General features: G+C 42.0%; 1 protein-coding gene across 11 annotated transcripts in view; it reads left to right on the top strand.

Moving 5' to 3' along the window:
- Positions 1–16,241, top strand: part of jakmip3 (Janus kinase and microtubule interacting protein 3) — a 325,135-nt gene that overhangs the window by 257,083 nt on the left and 51,811 nt on the right. Inside the window, exon 25 of one of the 11 annotated variants that reach the window (XM_063071776.1) lies at positions 2,913–2,984. The exons of the other annotated variants lie outside the window; for them this stretch is intronic. The gene's annotated coding sequence lies outside the window, so the exon portion shown is untranslated. The remainder of the gene's footprint in view (positions 1–2,912; positions 2,985–16,241) is intronic. 11 annotated transcript variants of the gene reach the window in all.

The raw sequence follows: 16,241 nt of genomic DNA, 5'->3' as shown, positions 1-16,241 counted from the left end.
AATGAGGATGGGGAGGATATTGCCCAAACACCAAGATTGTATACATAATTGTTTTGTATACATGAATGTACAGTCAGATATGCAATCAGATCAATGTGTATTGCTAAATCTGATGGCCTGGTGAAAGAAGCTGTCCCGGAGCCTGTTGGTCCTGGCCTTAATGATGTGGTACCGTTTGCCGGACGGAAGCATCTGAAACAGTTTATGGTTGGGGTAGCTGGAGTCCCTGATGATCCTCAGAGCCCTTTCAATGCACCTGCTGCTGTAATTGTGCTGAACAGAGGAAAGTTTACACCCACAGATGTGCTGGGCTGTCCACACCACTCTCTGCAGTGCCCTGTGATTGAGAGTAGTACAGTTCCCATACAGGCAGTGACACAGACAGTCAGGATGCTCTCGATGGTGCCCCTGTGGAAAGCCCTGAGAATCTGAGGACTCATGCCACACTTCTTCAGCTGTCTGAGGTGTAGGAGGTACTGTTGTGCTTTTCCACCAAACAGTATCTACGGTCCAGGTAAGATCCTCAGTGATGTGTTTACTGAGGAATTTGAAACTACTCACCCTCATCTACAGCCCATTGATGTAAATAGGGGTTAGCCTGTCTCTATTCCTCCTGTAATCCACGATCAACTCCATGACTATACCCCTTCCCCACACGAAACCACCACGGTGTGCTTCACAGCTGAACAGGTGAGAAGACAGCTGAAACGTCTCAACCCAAGCAAGGCTGCAGGACCGTATGGTGTCAGTACCAGGGTGCTCAAAGCCTGTGCCCCTCAGCTATGTGGAGTACTTCACCATGTATTCAACCTGAGCCTGAGGTTCCAGAGGGTTCCTATGCTGTGGAAGACGTCCTGCCTCATCCCTGTGCCAAAGACGCCGTGCCCCAGCGGCCTCAATGACTACAGACCGGTGGCATTGACCTCCCACATCATGAAGACCCTGGAGAGACTTGTTCTGGAGCTGCTCCGGCCTATGGTCAGGCCACACTTAGATCCCCTCCAGTTCACCTACCAGCCCCAACTAGGAGTTGAGGATGCCATCGTCTACCTGCTGAACCGTGTCTACGCCCACCTGGACAAGCCAGCGAGCACTGTGAGGGCCATGTTTTTTGACTTCTCCAGTGCATTCAACACCATCCGCCCTGCTCTGCTGGGGGAGAAGCTGACAGCGATGCAGGTGGATGCTTTCCTGGTGTCATGGATTCTTGATTACCTGACTGGCAGACCACAGTACGTGTGCTTGCAACAGTGTGTGTCCGACAGAGTGATCAGCAGCACTGGGGCTCCACAGGGGACTGTCTTGTCTCCCTTTCTCTTCACCATTTACACCTTGGACTTCAACTACGGCACAGAGTCTTGTCATCTTCAGAAGTTTTCTGATAACTCTGCCATAGTTGGATGCATCAGCAAGGGAGATGAGGCTGAGTACAGGGCTACGGTAGGAAACTTTGTCACATGGTTTGAGCAGAATTATCTGCAGCTTAATATGAAAAAGACTAAGGAGCTGGTGGTAGACCTGAGGAGAGCTAAGGTACTGGTGACCCCTGTTTCCATCCAGGGGGTCAGGGTGGACATGGTGGAAGATTACAAATACCTGGGGATACGAATTGACAATAAACTGGACTGGTCAAAGAACACTGAGGCTGTCTACAGGAAGGGTCAGAGCCATCTCTATTTCCTGAGGAGACTGAGGTCCTTTAACATCTGCCGGATGATGCTGAGGATGTTCTACGAGTCTGTGGTGGCCAGTGCGATCATGTTTGCTGTTGTGTGCTGGGGCAGCAGGCTGAGGGTAGCAGACACCAACAGAATCAACAAACTCATTCATAAGGCCAGTGATGTTGTGGGGATGGAACTAGACTCTCTGACAGTGGTGTCTGAAAAGAGGATGCTGTCCAAGTTGCATGCCATCTTGGACAATGTCTCCCATCCACTACATAATGTACTGGTTGGGCACAGGAGTACATTCAGCCAGAGACTCATTCCACCGAGATGCAGCACAGAGCGTCATAGGAAGTCATTCCTGCCTGTGGCCATCAAACTTTACAACTCCTCCCTTGGAGGGTCAGACACCCTGAGCCAATAGGCTGGTCCTGGACTTATTTCCAGGCATAAATTACATATTACTATTTAACCATCTATGGTTTTATTACTATTTATTATTTATGGTGCAACTGTAACGAAAACCACTTTCCCCCAGGATCAATAAAGTATGACTATGACTATGACTATTGTTTTTTCGATATTGAGGGAGAGGTTGTTTTGTTGGCACCACTGTGTCAGAGCGTTGATGTTTCCTTTGTAGGCTGTCTCATCCTTGTTGGAAGTAAGGCCCATCAATGTCATGACATCTACAAGTTTGACTGCAGATTGGAGCTGTGCATGGCAACACAGTCTTGGGTGTATAGGGATTCAGGAAGAGCCTCAGTACACAGCCCTGAGGGGAACCTGTGTTGAGGGTCAGGGGCAGAGGTGCAGGAGCCCACTCTTACCACCTGCCAGCGATCTGACAGGAAGTCCAGCACCCGGCTGTACAAGGTGGGGTGCAGGCCAAGGTCTCTGAGCTTCTTGTCGAGTCTGGGGGGCATTATGGTGTTGAATGTTGAACTGTAGTCCAAAACAGCATTGTAACATAAGCATCCCTCTTCTCCAGGTGAGTGAGAACAGTGTGTAGTGCTGATGCTATAGCATCAACTGTTGTTCGGTTGTATCAGTAGGTGAACTGGAGAGGGGTCCAGTGCGGGTGGTAGCATGCTATAGATGTAGTCCTTGACCAGCCTCTCAAAGCATCTGCTCAAGATTGAGGTGAGTGCAACAGGGCACTAATTGTTCAGACATGCTACCCTCGTTTTCTTTGGTACAGGAACAATGATGGTTGTATAGTGTACCATTCTTGTTACCCCCTTTCAGGAAAGACCTGAAGCGTGCAGAAGAGGTTTACAAGGATGCTGCCTGGGTTACGGACATGAGCTAGAAAGAAAGGTAGGACAAATTTGGGCTGTTTGCTCTGGAGTGATGGGGGCTGTGGGGAGACCTGCTAGAAGTTTATAAGGTTATGAATGGCATGCTTACAGAAGACAGTGAGAATCTTTCTCCTGGGGTCAAGCAATAGAGGACGTGCATTCAAGAAAGGAGGAAAGTTCAAAAGAGGTGTGTGAGAAATACAGAGAGTATTAGGTCCCTGGAATGGGGCGCCTGGGGGGAATGCTGGAAGCAGGTACAAAAGTAATGTTTAAGAGGTAGTTAGATACATGAATGTGTGTCATGCTTTGGACTGATCACCAGGGGGCACAGGAGTCCTCCAGGCTCTGTCTTTCTCCTCCCCTGATTACTAGTCGATTGTTTTCACCTGTGTCTTGTTTCAGTTATCAGTGCTCCTGTGCCTCATTTTGTTTCTCTGTCTAAATTCCCTCTATGTTGTTTGCCTTTGCTCGTGTGTGTGCTTGTTCTCAAGATCCTTGGGACTCTGTGAAGGAAGCTTCACTCAGAGGGTGGTATGCTGGTAGGATGAGCTGTTGTTTAAAAAAATTCTCTTCTGTACACAATAATTGCTTTTTGTTCATCTTGAATATCCAAAGCACCTCCAAGAGTTTCTTTTCATTTTCCTTGCTAGGTTACTGTTATGTTCACTTTTTTTTTATTAATATCTTGGTCTTCCTTTGCTGAATTCTGAAATTTCCCCATTCTCAGACCTATTTTTTTTTTGTATTATTTCTGGCAAAGTTATTATCCCTTTACATTTGACCTGTCATTAATAATCACTAGTTTTTCTTATCAGCCACTTATTGATCACTTTTCCTGTTTTTTTGTACCTTAAAGGGATATGTTGTTGAGAACAATGCATTAGTTCTTTAAAATATTATCAATACAATTTAGTGTACTCCCCTGTCAATGCATATCCCATATTTTGTTCTAATTTAAGATTTTGGCTTTAAATTGAAGTAAATCATCTCCAAATCTTAATCATATGATATCATGATTACTCATCCCGAAAGACCATTTTACAACCAGTTTAGTTAATAAACCTTTGCCATTACACGGTAATAGGTCTAAAATAGCCTGTTCTTTTGTTTTGATTCCTCAGCTACTGATGTGGGAAATATCTTGTATGACCTCCATGAGTTCATTCTCCACTGTATTATTGTTAATTTGATTTGGCCAGTTATATGGGGACTAAATCTCCCATGATTATCATAACTACATTTATTGCATGTGCCTCCCCCATTCCTGATTTATACTCTGCTCTGCATTATTACTACTCTCACTGACGTTTCCTGCTCCTTGAGATTTTTTTTAAAGTTCCATTAAAACCTTCAATCTTGATTTCTGATTCTAATCTCTTTTTGCTGTCTTTATCCCATCTTTTAGTACAAGGGTTACAACACATGAGATCCTTCATAACTGCAGTGGATTCTGGTTAACTGAGACACGTAGGGAACCAGTACATTTTGGCCCAGTTAAGTGGCTGCCCCAGATGAAGCTTCATGGAAGTAGTTTAAAAAGGTATAAAAATACAAACTGAGACAGAAATTATACATTTACATGAAATATAGAACAAATTAGAACATTACCAATACTACTACAGTGCTATAAAGCTGCTTATTAATTCCTAACAGTTATCAACGGAGGAATTCAACCCAGAGTACGCTGCTGTATTCTTTTGATTGAATGTAAGTTAACAAAATCTGTGCAGACCCAGTGCAGATAATCGACTGCCTTTGTACAATGAATCCGCCAAATCTTCATTTTCATTATAATATTCAAGATGATTGTTGATACCTTCAAATTCTTTGTACTTCTAGAACTTGTTGAAATAGTAAAATCATTTCATTTTTAGTATTGGTCTCTTTGCCATCTCCAAGTCTGAAAGCTTGAAAACTCAGCGACCAAATCGGTTCTGAATTGTCTTGCTGCTTATTTCTCGCCAACTATCAGTGACAAAAATTATTGTTTTTTGTTTTTTGAACATAAACACATGCAACTGACTCTACTTAAAAACTCAGGAAAAAAAAGAGAAAATCTGCAGATGCTGGAAGTCCAAGCAACACGCACAAAATGCTGGAGGAACTCAGCAGGCCAAGCAGGAGTCCAGTTGACATTTCAGGCCGAGACTCTCCCTCTGGACTAGAGGAGAAAAAAAAAGATTCTGAGTCAGAGTTAGAAGGTGGGAGGAGAGAAAGAAGAAACATAAGGTGATAGGTGAAACCTGGGAGGGGGGGTGAAGTAAAAAACTGGGAAATTGATTGGTGAAAGAGATACAGGGCTGGAGAAGGGGGAATTAGAGAGGACAGAAGGCCATGGAAGAAAGAAAAGGGGGAGGAGCACCAGAGAGTGAAAACAAGGAGATGAGAGAGGGAAAGGGGATGCTGAATGGTGAAGTGGTGAGGGGGGGATGTGTGGTGGTGGCCTTTACTGGAAGTTTGAGAAATCGATGTTCATGCCATCAGACTGGAGGCTACCCAGATGGAATATAAGGTGTTGCTCCACCAGCCTGAGTGTAGCCTCATTGCGTACGTAGAGAATGGGAATGGGAAGTGGAATTAAAATGGATATCCACTGGGAGATCCCACATTTTCTGGTAAACGGAGCATAAGTACTCGACAAAGCAATCCTCCCAATCTACGTTGGGTCTCACTGATATACACAAGGCCACACTGGGGGCACTGGATACATTAGATGACCTCAACAGACTCACAGGTGAAGTATCACCTCACCTGCAAGGATTGTTTGGGGCCCTGAATGGTAGTGAGGGAGGAGGTATAGGAGCAGGTGTAGTACTTGTTCCGCTTGCAAGGATAAGTACCAGGAGGGAGATCAGTGGGGAGAGACAAACAGACAAGGTAGTTGCATAGGGAATGATCCCTGCAGAAAGCAGTAAGTGGGGGAGAGGGAAAGATGTGCTTCATGGTAGAATCCTGATGGAGATGGTGGAAGTTACAGAGAATTACGTGCTGGACGTGGAGGCTGGTGGGATGGTAGAGAGGACAAGAGGAACCCTATCCCTATGGGGTGGCAGGAGGATGGGGTGAGGGCAGACGTGCACAAAATGGAAGGGACGCAGGTGAGGGCAGCATTGCTGGTGAAGGAAGGGAAGCCTATTTCTTTGAAGGAGGAGGACATCTCCTTCGTTCTTGAATAAAAAGCCTTATCCTAAGTGCAGATGTGGCAGAGACAGAGAAATTGAGAGACAGGGATGGCATTTTTACAAGTAACGGGGTGGGAAGAGGTATAGTCCAGGTAGCTGTGAGAGTCAGTAGTTTGTAATAGACAGCAGTGGATAATCTGTCTCCAGAGACAGAGACAGAGAGATCGAGAAAGGGGAGGGAGATGGCGGAAATGCACCAGGTAAATTTGAGGGCAGGTGCAAGTTGATGCAGTTGACAAGCTCGGTATGTGTGCAGGAAGCAGCACCAATGCAGTCGTCGATGTAGCGTAGGAAAAGTGGGGGAGGGACACCAGTGTCGGCTTGGCACATCGACTGTTCCTCATAGCCGACAAAATAGCAGGCATAGCTGGGAACCATATGAGTACCCATGGCTATACCTTTTGTTTGAGGGAATTGGGAGGGGCTAAAGGAGAGATTAATGACAGTGAGGACAAGTTTCTCCAGACGGAGGAGAGTGGTGGTGGAGTGCTGTCTAGACAGAAACAGGAACAAGCTGAAACAATGGGTCTACCTGGACAGGCAGGTTTGTGGATCTTGAGTAGGAGCTAGAAACGGGAGGTGCAGGGTGCGGGAACAATGAAGTTAGTGACAGTGGATGGGAGATCCCCAGAGTTAATAAGGTCAGTGATGATGTGGGAGAGAATATCCTGGTGTTTCTTAGTGAGATCCTGTTCGAGAGGTAAGTAAGAGGAGGTCTCTGACTGTTGTCGCCTGGCCTCAGCAAGCTAGAGGTCAGTCCACCAGACTATTACAGCACCTCCCTTATCTGCGGGTTTAATGATGAGATTAGGATTAGTATGGAGGGAGTGAAGAGCAGAGCATTCAGACGGAGAAGTTGAGACAATTGATGTCCCGTCGGCAGTTGGTAATGAAAGGATCCAGAGCAGGCAGATGGTCAGCAATGATAAGATCCAGAGCAGGTAAAAGTTGGCACTGAAAGGATCCAAAGCAGGTAGAGGTTGGCAATGAAAAGGCTGTTTTCTCTAAGCACAGTGTTGTGTCTAACAAATTCACATAACTGACACTAGTTAGAAAATGTTTGCGAATAGTCTCTCCCACTTATCTGCATAGTGTTCCAAAATAAACAAAGGGAATCCCAGCTATTTCCTTGATTAGCTTTTGTTCTTTGAGTTGCCCCAAATAAACGTCTGCCCTGCTTAACCAAGGACCCAAGTAACAGGAAGCTACTGTATAAAGCTATTGCTCTTCATCTAGAATATGCACAGAAAATGAGCTTCCATAACTATTAATTTTCTAAAACTCCCCTCACCAAAGCGCTACATAGAACATAGAATAGCACAGCATGCCCCTGTTCTACCCACTACCACCCCTCTGGTTACAAAGACACTCAACAAATGTGAGAAAATGTTATAACCTATTTGAAAATCCACTCTGCTTTCCATCTCCTGAGATGCCATTCACTAGGTCTGGAGATGATAATATGTTCGAGGACACCATAATTATATTTCTTTGATGCAATCCTAATGTCTTGTAACTATAGTGTGTTGCAATACTGATGAACTTGTTTAGTGCTGGATTTTGTTATTTTTATAACATCCATGTACACAGTTACTGATTTTTTTCAGCAAAAGGGAATTGCTTCATTCTTAAATCTTTTACTCAAGTAGGGTGACACCTATTACTTAAAGACAAAATTATGTACTTTCTTTAGTGTGAATTTTCAAAACTACTTCCAGCTTGTCCAAATCCTTTCCTCTGTAGGGATTGTAGTATGAAATGCTGTTGATCAGCCACACGGGAATTGATCTGAATCATATTGATTAATTCATTACTTTTGTTCTTTACTCCCCTGCCCCCTCCTGCCCCTAAATACACTGGCTGATTGGCTGAAATTCCCAATATATGCAGAATCACTAGGATAAGCACTCTACACAATGCAACAAAATGCTTCTGTATTGTGCACCATCACCATTTCTCATAGCAACCAATAACTTTTCTTTAAAATTAAATATAAAGTAAAAGCTTATTAGCAAAGTATTCAGGATTTCTGATATTATTTATTCATGTCATGGTGTAGCAGTAGTTTCTGATGTCACTACAGTATTGCAGTCTATGGAGTCGTAATTTTCAAGAACTGGTGATCTTGTCAGTTCTCTTGTGGAGTATCTTGAAGAATAGACTAACTGTGTAATTACAAAGGTCAGCAGCATCGGAGAGCTGTAATCATTGTGTGAAGACCTCATTGAATATGTGGTGCTGGACTCTTCATTAACATGGAAAAAGCCTTTCCTCTATTTAGTGCACCTACACAGCTGCTACATTCAATGCGCATTACTTTTATTGATACAGAATTGATTGCTCCCAAGTACTAACTGTTTACAATATTCTTCATGCTGTAATTTTTAAAAGACAATTCCCTCCAGACCTTTTAAATACTACATCTAATTTCAAGAAGGCATTCCTATTACTGTGTGTAACATTTTGTGAAGAACTCCCAAGATCTGCACTTAATTAATTCCCACCCCATCCAAAAAGAAACATATTTTAAGATTCCAGATCATTTTAATACATCATTCTTTGCCTTTTTTCAATAGATTGTTCCAGCAAGAAGTGAAATTACAGTTAAATCTGCTAACTTGGTGTATGAAATGTCTTTACAGGAAACTCACCCAATTATATTGGAAAATGAACCATTAACATTTACACTTAATGATGAATGCAGCAATTAGAGTAACTATGATTGAAGTTTGCTTCTGGATTACAACATCAATGTTTAAAGTGATATTTTGTATTCTCTCTATTTTGATGGCTCCTTCATGACCAAAATTCATAAAGTGATGGATGGTAATCTACTGCTGTTACTTTAGTTGTGACCATGTTAAAGTTTCTATGAGTCACAAGACCACAAGGAAGTTGGAGCAGGAGGAGGTCCTGTTCTCTCATGCATGCCCCATCATTCAACAATGGCAGGGTTAGTTTACCCCTGGGCCTCAACCCTTCTTCTATTACAGTTCCCCGCAGCCCACAATTCCCCAGTCCTTCAAGAATGTATCCACCTCTGTTTTAAGTAATTTAATGATCCAACCTCAGTAACCTTCCAAGGTAGAGAATTACAGAGACTCACCACTTCCTGAGAGAAGCATTTACATACCTTACTTTTTAAATGACTGGCACTTATCTTGTAACCATGTCTCCTTCTACTAGATGGCCAGAGTTTCCTTTTAAGCTGATAGGTATAACGGCCTGACTCCCAGTTATGTGCAAGCTGGAATATCTCTGTCTGTTGATTGGCTAGTCTAAATTGTCCATGTGTGATTGGTCCCCTCATCCTAATTATGGACATAGTTTGTGAACTGCAGAGGCCCAGCTCCAATCCCTGCAGCACCCTCCTACTCACAGCTGCCTAGCCTGAATATGACCCAATTATTCCTATATCATTTTTGTCTGATAATCAATCACCAACTCAGGCTCCCTCATCCTTTCTAATATTGTGCACTCTAGTTTTGTTCAATAACCTCCAGTGTGGCAACGTCTCCATGACCTTCCTGAAAGGTCAGATCAAGTAGTTCATCTTTATCTGTGCTGCAGATTACAACCTCAAAAAACTCTAACAGTTTAGTCAAATATAATAACTTTTCTTTCATAATAACATAAAACCGCAAGAAAATAAGAACAAGATTAGGTCACCAGAATGCCAAGACTGTCCCGGCATAGAAAATGATTCGTGGATGCTCCATGCAGGCCTCAACTTCTCTTCTGTGCCAGTTCCTCATTGCCCTCAATTCCTTAATTTTTTGAATATTTATCTCCCTCCGTTTTAAATTCTTCTAATCATCTAGAGTTCACCACCGTCTGTGAATTCCAGAAATTATCTGCCTTCTGCGAGAAGTTTTTTTGCTCCTCAGTTTTAAATGATCAAATAAATAAATATTGATTAATGAAATAAATAATATTTAGAAGATACTAATTCAAAGAATTCCTATTGAAAGCTCAAGAAATATTTTCCACCTTCCAGTATAAATTACTACATTTTTTTTTATCTTAGATTTACTGGAAATTGTTATGACTATCAAAGCTAAATAAGATTTATTCTTTTTTTTCTCTATACTTTACAATCTTTCTATTCCTCTAATGGCAATTATATCTTTATTGTTTGAAGGATGAGACAACACTAGCTTGCACTATGAGATCCTCAGCTTTTGTGTTTGGGGTATTTTAAAACATTCATTACACTGTGCTTGTAAATGGATCTGATTGGAACTGGATACATAAACTAGGAGTGTTGACAACCCCCTGAGGAGAGGAGGTCAGTGCTGACTTTAAAGCTTGTGAATTCCTTTTAAAAAGTGACATTTCCTGTCCTATCCATATGCTGACTGAATAATCAATCAAACCTAATTTCAGCTTCCCCACCATTACATCTGCGGTCACTTAATTGGACTTGTTTTGGACATGCATGACAGAAAGAACAATAAAATTGGAACAGATTTCTCGCATCGAGTAGCACATTCTCTTCCAGGGTAATTTTACTCTGCCTACCCAGTTAACTGTCGAAATATCCCATTAAACACCTTGCATTCAAAAGGTAGGCTGAACATAAATGTTCACAGTTGATTTAATCGACTTAATAATACATCTTAAATTCAACGAATATTCTTTTTGATGTTTTGGTAGGAGGATGATATCATGCTCTCAGGGACCATGGGAATTAGAAAATGAAAAGCTCAGAGCATGTCAGTATCTACATGACTTTCATTGTTAAACTTCAGGAATGGGTTTGTTTCCAATCTGCAAAGACTAAACCAGTTATTATCTATAACTCTAAAACATGTAAAGTATTGGGGACAAAATGTTCTAATATTGAGCTACGGGAGACAGAATCATTTGTGCAACATCAGTGTCTGATATGATTTAAAAAATATTTATGAACTTCATATTCCATTTTTGTAAATGCAGGTTTGTTTGCAAGCAAATTCTTACTTACAGTCCTTTTCTAATTAGAAGCAAATCTAATTTAAACTGGGCGTGTCTAAAAAATTATTTTTCTCCCATGATTCATACAGCCCGATGTATTCATCCATATGAATCCTCTCATGGTCAGTGAATTTATGGAAATGTTAAAGAAACTAACACAGTCTAATTCATAAATTCTGGCAATGCTAATCTTACATAAGCTTCACATTTTAATTCCAAGTTTGCCAATCACAGTTCTTTGTTTGCAATGTTTAAATATTGAATATAATTAGATCAGGCTTTACTTAAAATTATTTCTAACCTCCTTAAGCACAAACATCTGTTTAATATCAATGAACTCTCATGAAATTTTGGCTCTGGTGCTGCCTTGAGGGCTTGTTTGGAGCTAAGAAATGGAATCCTATTCAGAAAACAGGAAGTACACACTTTTAAATGCAGATTATCTTTTAAATCTCCTTTGATTTCCTGTCTGAAACCCATCCTGACTGCATAGCTGGCTCCTCCTCAGACTAAGATCCAACAACAGAAGAGATATGAGAGCAGCAGTTGTCCTAACAGATGGATTCTAATGAAGGATTGGGGTACTGGGAGAAGTGGGGAATTGTGGTGAGAGGCTAAAACACTTCTGCAGAGGGAGGAGTAGTTGATAGTTAGACTAAGATGGTGTCTAGGGAGAACAAGATGATGGTCAATAAGAGTCCATTCACTGGAACTGGTTTAGATTAGTTTGTTGAATGGTGGAAATCAATTGCGCTCTCAAGAGCTGCTGTAAATCCACTTATTCTCAGCTATGGCTCAAAAGTTATGACTCTCCCCCTGAGATCCAGGAATGTGAGACAGAAATCCAGCTGAAATTTTAAATGGTGTTCAGAGAAAACTGCATTCTCATCCTTCAAAAGCAGGAGCAACCAAAGCCCCGTTTGGTCTTGCAATTGGATTCTATGGCTTAAAGAGGAACAAGAAAGTTACTCTGTATCCCAGCCAAAGTCATATCTACATCAACTTCGCTTAAAAAATATAGCTTTTCCAGTCAGTGTCAACTTACTCGACATTGGAACTTTCCATATAAGCATAACAATGTTCACAATATGTAAATTGTTTTTCACTGACTCTAACATGCTTCGGTAATACAAAAATTGAAGAAGTCAATTATAAATAATAATTATTTTGATTCTCACCTGTTTTTACTCGTGAAGTTTCTTAAAGCTGAGGAAAGAATGATTACAAAAGAAAAACAAGATTTAAACTGGAGGCTCAAAAGTTGCATAAAAATTATCAATCCAAAATCTAATCCTTGCTAGTAAACTGCCCTTTATTTTTATTTTTGTATTAATTTACAGGGATCTGGACCTTGCTGTCAAGGCCAATATCTACTGCCCACACCTAAATGCTCCTTGAGAAGTTGATGGTGGGCTGCCTTCTATCTCACCTCCAGGGCAGATTCAAGGAAAATAATGCCTCTGTTTTAACTTTTCAGCCTCATACCTGAAATGTACCTAAACAATGTTAGTTGCTTAAAGATAATTAGAATCTGAAAATTACTTTTATGTTATGATGAAGCAAGTAAAGAAAAAAGGGAAACATCTCTGATGGTTAGTTATTTTTGATTGGCAGAGGATACACAACACTGAAAACTTGATTTAGAACATACAGCACAGTGCAGACCATTCAGCTCATGATGTTGTGCCAATTTTTTAACCTACTCTAACATCAATCTAACTTTTCCCTCCTATATAGCCCTCCATTTTTCTATCATCCATGGGACTACTTAACACTTTCTTAAACATCAATAATGGATCTGCCTCTAGCACCTTCACTGTCAGGACATTCCATACATTCCCCATATAAAAAAGAATTACTTCTAACATCCTCATTATACATCCTCCAATTACCTTAAAATTATGCCTCTTCTGGGTGACCGCCAGGAGAAAGAGGAGAAATGCACAGACAGTGCAGAGTACACCTGTGGCTGTTCCCCCCAGTAATAAGTATACAACTTTAGATACTATTGAAGGAGATGAGCTACCAGAGGGGAGCCACAGTGACCAGGTCTCTGGCACTGAGTCTGGTGCTGTGGCTCAGAAGAGCAGAGAGGTGAAGAGGACTGTGGTGTTGATAGGAGATTCCTCAGTCAGAGGAACAAAGATGAGGTTCTGTGAATGTGATAGAGACACCCGGCTGGAATGTTGCCTCCCTCGTGCCGGGATCAGGAATGTCTCAGATTGTGTCCATGGCATTCTCAAGGGAAAAGGTGAGCAGCCGGAAGTCTTTGAAAGATTTGAAAGTTCTTCAAATCCTTCCTCCTCCTTCTTTGTTCAGTCCTGACGAAGGGTTCCGGCCCGAAACGTCGACTCATCGTTTCCATTGATGCTGCCCGACCTGCTGAGTTCCTCCAGCATGCTGTGAGTGCTGCTCCGGGACAGTAATCTCTGGATTGCTGCCTGTGCCACGTGCCAGTGAGGGTAAGAATAGGATGATTTGGTAAGTGAATGTGTGGCTGAGGACCTGGTGCAGGGGGCAGGGGTTCAGATTTATGGGTCATTGGGATCTCTTCTGGGGAAGGTATGAGCTATTCAAAAGAGACAGGTTATACCCGAACCCAAGGGGGTCCAATATCCTTGTGGGCAGTTTGACTAGAGTTGTTTGGGTAGATTTAAAGTAATTTAAATGGGAACCAGAGTAATCGTGCTGAAAAGTGAGGTAGTTGGTTTGCAAACAGAGGCTATGTGTAATGAGATTCCTAGCAAGAAGATGCTGATCATAGGGCAAAATTGCAGTCAATAGGATGAGTTGAAACATAAAAGTGGACAAAATCAAAAAAGTTGAATACAGGACTAAAGGTGTTATATTTGAATGCACACAGTATACGGAATAAGCTTGATGAACTTGTACCACAGTTACAGATTGGCAAGAATGATGTTGTAGGCATCATTGAATCATGCCTATGACATGGCTTCTTAGAGCAGCCTGTGGCACTGCACACTAGGGGATCAGTTGTTCTGGATTGGGTGTTATGCAATGAACCAGAATTGACTAGAGACCTTAAAGTAAAAGAATCCTTAGGGCCAAGTGATCACAATATGATCAAATTCACACTGAAATTTGAGAAGAAGATAAAGTCGGATGTATCATGTTACAGTGGGGTAAAGGGAATTACAGAGGCATGAGAGAGGAGGTGGCCAGAATTGATTGGAAAAGAACACTGGCAGGGATGATGGCAGAGTAGCAATGGCAGGAATTTCTGGAAGCAATTCAGAAGCAACAGGATATATACATCCCAAAGAGGAAGAAGTATTCTAAAGGCAAGATGACACAACCATGGCTAACAAGAGAAGTCAAAGCCAACATAAAAGCCAAAGAGTGGGCATATAATAGAGGAAAAATTAGTGGGAAATTGGAGGATTGGCAAGCTTTTAAAAACCAACACAAGCCAACTAAAAATGATATCAACAAGGGAAAGTAAGCTAGCCAATAATATTAAAAGAGGATACCAAAAGTTTATTTGGATACTTAAAATGTAAAAGAGAGGCATAGTAGATATCAGACTGCAGAAAAACAATTCTGGAGAGGTAGTAATGGGGGCCAAGGAAATGGCAGATGTACTGAATAAGTATTTTGCCTTAGTCTTCACTGTGGAAGACACCAGCAGTATGGTGGAAATTCCAGGTGTCAGGTGTCATGAAGTGTGTGAAGTTACCATTTCTAGGGAGAGGGTTATTGGGAAACTGAAAGGTCTGAAGGTAGATAAGTCACGTGGACCAGATGGTGTACACTCCAAGGTTCAGAAAGAGGTTGCTGAATAGATTGTGGAGGCATTTGTACCAGGTTTCCCCCACCATCCAAAGGTAAAACGTTCCTATGAAATGGTTTGTAAGCCGGAATGTCGTGAAGTGAAGAAGCAATTACCATTTATTTATATGGGAAAAATTTGTCAGCGTTCGCAGACCCAAAAAATAAGCTACCAAATCATGCCAAAAACACATAAAACCTAAAATAACAGTAACATATAGTAAAAGCAGGAATGATATGATAAATACACAACCTATATAAAGTAGAAATACTTTTCTACAATCAATGCCGCACTGTTCTCCGTAGTGAAAATCTCACGCAAGCACTCTTGGCAGAAACACGGCGCAAGCGCTCTCGACAGAAACACTCTCCAGTAACCTTTAAGCTAAAAGCAGCCAAATCATACCAAACAACACATAAAAATACACAGCCTATATAAAGTAGAAATAATGTATGTACAGTTTAGTATCACTTACTGGAATCAGGAAGACAGCGCCGAGCACACTGATGTTGGTGTGTTAGGCTGAGTCGTCAGAGGTTGGGGGGGTGCAGTGGTCCCCAACCTCCAGGCCGCTGACTGTTACCGATCTGCAAAGCATGCAGCGGTACAACGGTAGCCGGGACACACCCAGCACATCTTTAAGAAAAAAGCCAAAATAAACAAGCTAATTAATTAGGTGTCGCCCGCCACGTAAATGTCGGCCCAGATCAGAGGCGATAGCTGATTGCGTCGCCTCTGATCTGGGCCGACATTTATATTCTGGGCAGCACCTAATTAATTAGCTTGTTTATTTTGGCTTTTTTCTTAAAGATGTGTTGGATGCATCCCGGCTACTGCTGCATTCTCCGCGGCAATGTATCGGTCCGTGGCCTGGGGGTTGGGATGGTGGGACACTGGGGTGTCATCTTATCGTCGTCTGTTTCCATCAGGGCAACCAGGTCATCTTCTTCTATGTCTGCCTGCCTTGATGTCGAAGGTCGAGGTTCGTTGTCTGCTGTGGCTGATGTAGAAGGCTTGAAAAATGACAGTATGCTTGACTGCTTAGCCTAACGCATTTTTCTATCATACAGTTCTTTGTAAGCACTCAAACCATCCTGCAAATTTGCCCTAAACCTACGTACCCTTTCAAGATTAAAGTCGTACTTTTCTGTTGTCAAAACAGTACGACTGTTACTTTTCTGTTACTTTCCATTGTTGTCAATTGCAGCGAAAATCTCACGCAGTTGCTTCACATTCAGTTCCTGGACAACTTCACTTTCGGTCCGTTTGCTATTGCATTCGGTTTCGATTGTTATCCTTTCCTCTTCCAATTGCATCAGCTCTTCATCTATCAGTTCTTGGTCATGGG

This window comes from Mobula hypostoma, chromosome 19 (assembly GCF_963921235.1).
Source record: "Mobula hypostoma chromosome 19, sMobHyp1.1, whole genome shotgun sequence".
NCBI classification, from domain to species: domain Eukaryota; kingdom Metazoa; phylum Chordata; class Chondrichthyes; order Myliobatiformes; family Myliobatidae; genus Mobula; species Mobula hypostoma.
Note: the sequence above shows the minus strand (reverse complement) of the source record. Positions and strands in the feature narration are given on the sequence as shown.